Source organism: Halictus rubicundus, chromosome 6 (genome assembly GCF_050948215.1).
Source record: "Halictus rubicundus isolate RS-2024b chromosome 6, iyHalRubi1_principal, whole genome shotgun sequence".
NCBI lineage: Eukaryota > Metazoa > Arthropoda > Insecta > Hymenoptera > Halictidae > Halictus > Halictus rubicundus.
This window is the reverse complement of record NC_135154.1, coordinates 10,400,014-10,408,799: the sequence shown is the minus strand read 5'-3', so window position 1 is coordinate 10,408,799 and position 8,786 is coordinate 10,400,014.

The following is an 8,786-nucleotide window of genomic DNA, read 5'->3' as shown; positions in this document are numbered from 1 at the left end:
GACTTAGTTACGATTTATTGTAAATGTACGTAACTGTGATTGAAGAATTATACAATTGATAGAATATATTTTGCTACTTTATTAACGAATAAAAAGATACATGGGGAACGTAACGTATTCATGTTACGACCCAATATTAATAGAATTTTATTTCGGTTGAAAGAAAACTATTAACACGCGTATTTAGTAGATTTTAAGCTCTGTGTATCAGGTCGAATGGGATTGCAGATTTCGGAGAAGCACGACGAAAAAGAGGCAATGACAAGTGACTATAAATCGTCGAAAATGGTAGCGATCGCAGGGTTAAAGATCCCGAAGTCGTTTCTCACCGCGATCTCGACAGATACCGTGTTTTACGGCGTAAAGGGGAATTTGGAACGAATAATACCCGCCGTCGAAATAACAGTGTTGTGTAAATAGCTTCGGGATGGAAATATATATTTCATCGGAATGTGTTTGTCGAGTATACGAATTTTTTCCCCGCGGGATTTTTTGACAAAACAGCATGACGCTGAAGCCCCGGCGACACTCGAACGTGGCAAAGCGTACGTAACCAAGCGGACATTGAAAATTTCTTATGGCACGAAAGCTCTTCGTCACGCGGCCACGAAACACGGCCGCGTCTGTCAGCTACAGGATCATTTCCAATCATTTTCGGGCGTGCTTCAAACACCGACCGGAAAATCGATGAAATATCGCGTGAAGTGATCGAATCGAGCGCCACACGGATCGCGTTGGCCCTCGGCCGTGCCAAAGACACGGACCAAATTCGCGATAAAAAAAAAACTACAAATGAAACGAGTAACCCACATATATATATATTTTTTTTTTGCGGCCGAACTTTTTCAATGAAATAAAGCGACGAAGAAGCGGACACGTTCGATGTATTAACAAACCGTTTGGGCGAAACGGAATTTCGCATGATTTCCGCAGATTACAGAAGAGAAAAGGGCCCCCCACTCTCTGATTATTTATCGCATTCACCGGCCCATAGGAAAATCAGGTTAGATTGATACGTATCAGATCAACGAAATTTATCGCAGTGTTGTAACGATAATTACGTAGCAACGCGTTAATAGGTATTATCGTGAGCAGGCCAGCGTCACGTGCAGCCATTAATGAAATCCTACGTGAGAAAGGTTTCGATCAGCGAATTGCTTTTAATTACGTTGTCATTCCCTTCAATTTACAACCGGCAAATAACATTTTCAACGCCGATTTCCCGCTAATTCTATTTCGCTCGGCTCGCACAAAACTCCGAAACGTTTCGGATACGATCCGCCCTCCTAAACCGACGGGATTAACATCTTTTTATTAAACATTACTTAATCGCGGGAACGCTCGCACGCGCGCGCGCGAGCGTCAACGCGGACAACTGCCCAAATAAAAAAGCCCGATGCGTCCCGAATCATTCGAACAGGACAGAGGGAATCCTCCTTGCGGATCGTTTCAAACGAATTGGCTTCGAGTTCAATTATTCCCGTATTCACTGTACCAGCAGTAATTTTGTTGCGCACTCTTCCCGCGCGTCGCGAAAAATTTGCCGCCGTTTCCATTTGGAAATGATCGAATTGCGAATTACATTTTTATTGCGTACTGGACGTCCGAATCGACGCTCTTGCGTTGCACCTCGCTTTCTTTATTGTTATTTCGTTCATTTAGACACAAATGATTACGGGTGATTTAATCGATCGCAGAAACCTACGCGCATCTGACGATTTTTCAATATTTCAGACAGCAACATTAATTTATCTATTAGGTGAAATTAGAGGCCTCCTGAAATGGTGATAAAATAAAAATTGTTTGAAACTGCAGATATTCGATTCTCAATAATTTTATCATTCTCTTTAGCATTCGTAAATTCTCTTATCCATTGCTTTAAGTGATATAAACAGTTGGCAAATATTAAGAAAAATAAATTGTTATTGATCTTCGTTCCCAAAGATCCAAATGAAGTATATGTCCCCGTGCTGCACAGTCTACGCGGGTTTTGCGACCGACTGTAGATTTCAAAAATTGAATAATCGCCCGGCAGATAATGGGTTTAATTGTTTCTACACGTCGACTGACAACCGGAGCGGGTGGATCGGTTCACTTCGGTGAGAGTGGCTGTTGAAATTTCATTATTATACGCGGCGGCAGTATATCGGCGATATGTTCATGTTCCAGCGGATCGAGAGAATGAAAACAAAAAAAAATTGCTCCGGGTGGCTCGATAGCGAATAAAAAGTCTGAGCCGCCTGAAATTCCCATTTGTGAAAATATACAGAAGCGGAAGAGTAGCGACGGGGGGTGGGAAAGAGACGCGCGCACGCCGGAACCGTCAAGCAGATTTCAACCCTCCGGGGGCCTGGGAGCTAACCTCAGCTAGAGCCGATTAACGATGCAATTTATCAAAAAATAAAAGCATGCTTTTAAGTTGATATTTCGGGACACATGGCGCTGGTACGCTACGACCGTGGAAAATGTCCTGGACCGAATAGCCTTCGTTTTTCCTGAACGGTATAATTACTGCGTTTTCGAAGGCTCGTTTACTTTCCCGGACCCGCCTCGCCCGCTTATCCTTCCTACTCCGATTAACGATTTTCCTGCGACCGTTGACGGGAAACCGGTCCATATTTATGTTTCCTCGCGGTTCGACTAGAATCCAGCGAAATGAGACGCGAAATTGAAGAAATATTTCGCCGAAGAAGGAAGATGGCTGAATTACCGAAGGATGTTCCACGTCTTCCAAAATAGCATTCTTCTCAATTGAAAACACTGCTCCAAGGACAGTGCGATAAAACATATTTTACATTATTTATGCAAAGCAAAGTGAACTCTCGGAAATTATCAGTCACTTAAAGTTCAATTGAGAATTGAACGAAGAATTTATTTATATTCTCCCGAACTTCCGAACGTTCATAAATGATTAAACTAGTTTCCATTCGACTCCTATTTCCTGCGATTGCTTCCGAAACTTTTCCTTTCAGAAAATTCCCCGAGTAATATCACCATCGAGCACGAAATTGTTCTAAACTGCACCTAACGATTAAACCAATTTTTCCGCTGCCCTTCCTCTACAACGTGAACTGTCGGACTTTCAGGCGTGTTCCGCGCCGGACACCTTCCAATCACGAGGAATTATAAGTTCCCACGGATAAATTTGATATTCGTTCGCGGCGGTTTCCTCTCGCTGCAGCGTGCCGGTCGAATGGCGCCGATCGATGGGACTTTTTAGCCGATTCAAAGACGTGACGAGTGAAATTGCCGGAAGCGACGTAAGACAATATTTCGCTCGTTAAGGACCACAACGGCACCAGAAGAGGGCAGGAGGTATTAAAAGTAAGGCACGGTGGGCGAACTTATCTCATTAGAATAGCTTGTAAAGCCAATCTCCGCTGTGCTCCCGAACCGACCCCGGATTACGCGCCACTTTCGAAGATGATTGAGAGTTGGGTCCTGTCTCTCCCATAATCGGAGTCGTTCGATCGGAGGGATGCCAGGGAGAGGGGAATAAACTCAGCCACCGGGAAAAACGCGTGACACGCTCATCGATCGACCCGCGCGAAACATAAATTAATTTCAACCCTTACCTACTCGATATTTGATTTCGTAAGGGTCACAATAAATTCTCGTGATTTATAGACTGCGGATCTTTATGCATATGTACACATTTCTCGAAAACACGTGTGTGAACTCGTTCCTGTCCTGAATCGAAAGAGATTATGAGTATTTTTTTGCTGTCCATGCGGCGTAATGGAGTTATCCAACTTTTACAGCAAGATCGGTATCAGAATATTAAGTATCGTCCGAGGAGGGAAAGGTCGAATTAATTGGGCGATCTATTTTAAGGAATCCCGGAGATCTCTGATACGAGGAAGCAATTTTCCGTGGAGCGGGACGGGATCGATGGAAATTCGCCGGCAGGTTTCCCCGGGCGCGGGCGGCTGTTCATTTTTTGGCCCTTCCGGAATCATTATGAGCCGAGCGATCGGCGTAGGCGCACGATTACCAACTAAATCAAACCGGCGCGCGAATATTGAAATATGCTAAGAGAACCCATCTCGCCACCTGTTCCCTTAATGCACTCATATGTATGTGTAGGATATTCTAATGCGATTTCCGATTCATAATGCATCGACGGGGGGCCGGAGGGGGGGGGGGGGGGGTCGGGGGAAATGAACGTGACAGAAACAAGAATCGCGACCTCGCCTTTTTTTGGATTATCGAAGGAGGCGCGATCACTTTCGAGCCGATCGAAAAATCGTGGACAAAAGAGGAATCGAACGTGTTCGATGAATCGAATTTTCATTAGCTCCCGCGAGCCTCGCCCCCCCCCCCCCCCCCCCCCGACGACAAAAAGTTACCGCGCGGATATTAAATTACTCGTCTGCCCTTTGCTGATAGTTCGGAGACCACGAACAAACTTCCCGGGGAACGACAATTTTTCTAAGTTTCATAAACTTTAAGGATTATGTGGGTCTCCCGGAAACTGTGTTTTAATGGAAGCCCGAGGAAAAATGGTCTCGGGAATATTTACTCCGCGACTATTATATATTTCGCCCAAGTTATGGGGAGATATTCTGAATGTGTTATTAGGGCATTGGAGTTATAATTGTTAATACAAGGAGGAATAGGATTGTGGAATATCTCTTTGCACTCGTGGCTATTTTGAATCCTTGGAATTTTAGCAAATGAATTGATTACACACGAAGTTGACGATGTGAGAATAGTCTTTTTGTGTTTGATAGCAACGATTTTGTTGTGGGGAAGGTTAGGGAACGAGTGAATTATCCAGAAGGTCCTATATTGACATTCACCCGGAGGAATTTGCGCTTTATCGTAACGAGATTCAATAAATATTTCGAAAGCGCAAGATGGAAACGGATATGATGGTTAATGCGAATAAATGGCCCGGCAACCGTCCATATAGCTGGGCATTATGTTATAAATTAGCTATTGTTGCCTGGTCATATCCGGATGTGGCTAACTGACGAAGGATAATTTAACCGTGCCACGTTCGGCACTATCCGCAGGAGTCACTGCGCGCTCCCGGAAATGCCCTTTCTAATTAGCATGCCGGCCCATGTGGAAATTATGTCCGATTTGTTGGCGATTTGACAGCGCGCGGAAGGCAACGAAATTTTCTCGACCGCGGAGAAAATGCTGTGCCCGTTCAACGCTCTTTCCAAAATTATCTTCGAGAGTTGACAAAATAGCTAACGCGTTCTTTTTCTCTTTTTTAAACTTTTACAATTATCTGAATTTATATTTTTATCGCCTGTTTCTGCTGTTCTCTTCCAGCGCGTCGTTTAATTTTCTCGTGCATCGAAAAGCTATTGAATAAATTACAATTACAATCCTATTGCATATCCATTACCTCAAATTGCATTAAATTTTGATTCCAATTGAAAATAGACGTTCGCAACGATTCAACTGAGTATCCTACCGCGCGAGAGACATATTATATTAACAGAAGTTAACGGTGCTTTTGTTCCCTCCGACAGGGGAGAGAAATTTTTTCTTCTTACCGTGACTCTAATCTTTGAAAATGGGAATTTGCACAAATATCCGCGGCATAATCATGATTTACAGCGCTGGCATATATCCAGAGAGAGTCGAAAACGTCGCAGCAACCCTTCTTAGGGGGTGGCAGCGCTTGGAAAAATTCGCTCGGCAAACCGAAAGAGCGAGGACAAACGTAACCGCGGCGGTACCCGCGAGCGATCGATCGTTGCGAATTGAAAAACAATTAGTGAATTGCGGTTTGCACAGGTACCGGCCACCATTCGAACGTATCGCGGACCCGTCCGTCCGACCCCATCCCCAGAAACCCCTGCAATTCTCTCGTTCTCGCGATCGCGACGAGGTCATCGCATACATACGACATTAATTTGCATACTCGGGTAGGGAAAGGATAAACGGCGGGAATCCGAGGCGTACGAACGGCGAAAGTCAAACGCATCGGCTGTCCGGAGGCCGCGGAGGGGTCCAGGGGCGAAGGAACAGCGGCTGGGCAAAGAGATAAAAACTTGGGAATAACTGAAAAAATATTTTTAAAATAAATCCCGAGGCTGAATAACCTACTTGCGCATTCGAACCGGCGATCGTTGAACGTTTTCCCTTCGCCCCCGGCCCTTCCATCGAACTTATGCAAATGCATCGGCGTTCCGACGAAGAATATTCACCCCCCCCCCTCACGCCCCCACCCCATACGCCCATGCACGGTCGTAGGTGCTCGGAACACAGTAGTTTTACACGATTTTCCATTTCCAGGCCTCCACGGGAGCCTGTCGGCGTGACTAATGTCCGCGATTAATACCCCGGCCATCATCACTCGATAAAATGACTTAATCACGAAGAAAAATTCGCTGAAATAACCGGCCTCTCGTTCTTTCGCGCGAGTTCCAGCCCCAATATATCTCGCTTAACTTTTCCGAACACTTTCCCCCGTCTCTCTCTCTCTCTCTCTCTCTCTCTCTCTCTCTCTCTCTCTCTCTCTCTCTCTTTCTCTCTCTCTCTTGTTCTTGCCCGCTGCCTATCAATCTATGTTCCCACCCTTTCCGATTCATTTTTACTTTCCTCCGGCCGGCCGAAGCCAATCCGTCAGAATGAGTTAGAAACGTGACGGAATAATACGGTTAACCTGTCCGGCGATCCCCCTTTCTGTCGAAAGTTCACCCCCCACCCCCAGGCCAAGAAACCCACCGGAACTCGAAATATCATTAATTAGTAGAAATCTCGGCGCGCCCTTGTCGCCAACGTTTACCGAGAATAGTTTCCGCTTCCGCCACTAGACGCGACAGCTTATTCGAGACAAAAAATGAAATTCCTGAGTGGTTCCCGTTTGTTGAAACAGTTGCATAAAATGTTTATTTTTTACGAAACTTCGCGGTTACAAGTGTTTCTCTGGAACATTTGAGCGAATCGTACGGTAAATGATTAGCGAACGTTCAGCAAACAAAAGAGTGATTTTATCGATGGGATTGGTACGCGGAATTGGATGTAAAAACAAAAAAGGCAGCGTTTCGCGCGAATGAGACGCGAACTAGGTGAAGCTGGTCATTTCCCATGGGCGAGCCTACGGCTAATTTCCATATCATTCCGGTGGCGCGCGTGCAAACGTACTTTTGACAATCATCTGCTTTATACGCGCGCAACACGCGTCCAGAAATTCATGCTGATCGATGCGCTGGATCGGAACCGTGTCGATCCTCGCCGTTGCCGAGCATCACTTGAAAATCAAATTCCAGGACGCGATGCGATGTGTTCCGGGACACCGCTTCAAATACACGCACTTAAGTTCGGCCGCGCGCACTGTGTTTGATAGTTGTGAATTATTTTATTCGCATGTGACAAATTGTATTAAACGAACGAACGGAATGGTAATTGACACGTTTACCGTGTACGTACCGGGGCCGTCGTTGTCGCCTTCTGTCTCCGCACGTCCGCTCTCTCGCCACTGTTTATAACAAGTCGTTTATAACGCGGCCCCGCGGAATTAATTTGCACGTAACCGGGAATTTCGCGGTTTATAAATGTGTGTATATATGTGTATGTGTATATCCGCGGCTCGGACCCGGAGCGTTTTTTGGATCGGGAAATATTTGGTGAAAATCGTCCGAGCTGGAAAACTGATAATTATTTTTCGTTTCGCTCTATCCTTTTAATCCGCGCCGCGCAGGACGATGAATAAACGTATTCGAGCCCCGGGATCGCGAGCTGCGCGTCCGTAATTGCTGCCCGAAATATTAGGTTGATACGCGAGCTCTGTCACTTGTATTTTTTGCGCGATTCTGTGTTTGGAACTTCTGCTTCTCCTTTTCCAAACACATCTTGAATCCGTTGATTTTCGCGCCTGTTTCGACTATCTCGTTTATGGGAACGTTCAACGTTATTAATTTCAATTTGTTAATTATTTGACGATAACATTCTTACTTGCACTGTAATCTAGTTAATGCCAGTATTGATAAAGTAATATTCAGTGGTCTCGTGACGATTCTATGACATTTAACGTGTTAAAAAGTGTGCAGTGTCAAATTGAAAAAATGGAATAGCTGCAACACAGTGATTTCTCTGTATATGTCGCCAAGGCCTGGATGATGAACGTTGCAGAATTATCTCCACTATCGCGGGGTATACAGAAGTGTAAGCATGAGGAGTGTAAACATAACACGGATCGAGTGTGTCTCCTGGACGATACATGACGCTGACAAGACCAGTGTTGTTGACACATATCGAGAATTCACTGTATGCAGTTTGGTTTCGGTGCGATCGAGGAATTACAGTAGCGTTAATTTAAGTATTAGGGTACTTAAGTCTCCGCTGCTGTAGCTTCTAGATTACGTAGAAACAGAGTCGAAAGAACGCGTTGTTTTCGGCGAAAGAGGCTTGTAAGCGAAACATTCGAGCTGCATTTTGGAAGAGGAGAGGCAGAAGTTTCAGCTGAAATTGCGACATCGAGCAAACAGAAATCTAATCTGGCCGTCGCGTCGGAGACATTCCGGATTCGTTTGAGAAGCGAGTGACAGCGCGTTAATTATATAGAACGGTGGGAGTCATCGAGGGCGGCGCAAAAATCCGTATAATTCGTTACAATTTTTCCTGTCGCGGATTCACGGCTCCGTGGATTTTTAAGGTCCGCTGATGATTATACCGACTAATGATCTGCTGAAGTGTGCTCGGCCGTGTGCTCTACGGCACTCGACGTGACAGTCGTTCCGTGCTTCAACGGCTTCGCGCGCCCGGGGCGTTTCTCCTTATGATTATTAAAACATTAATGAATGAAGATTATTTCGCCGGGC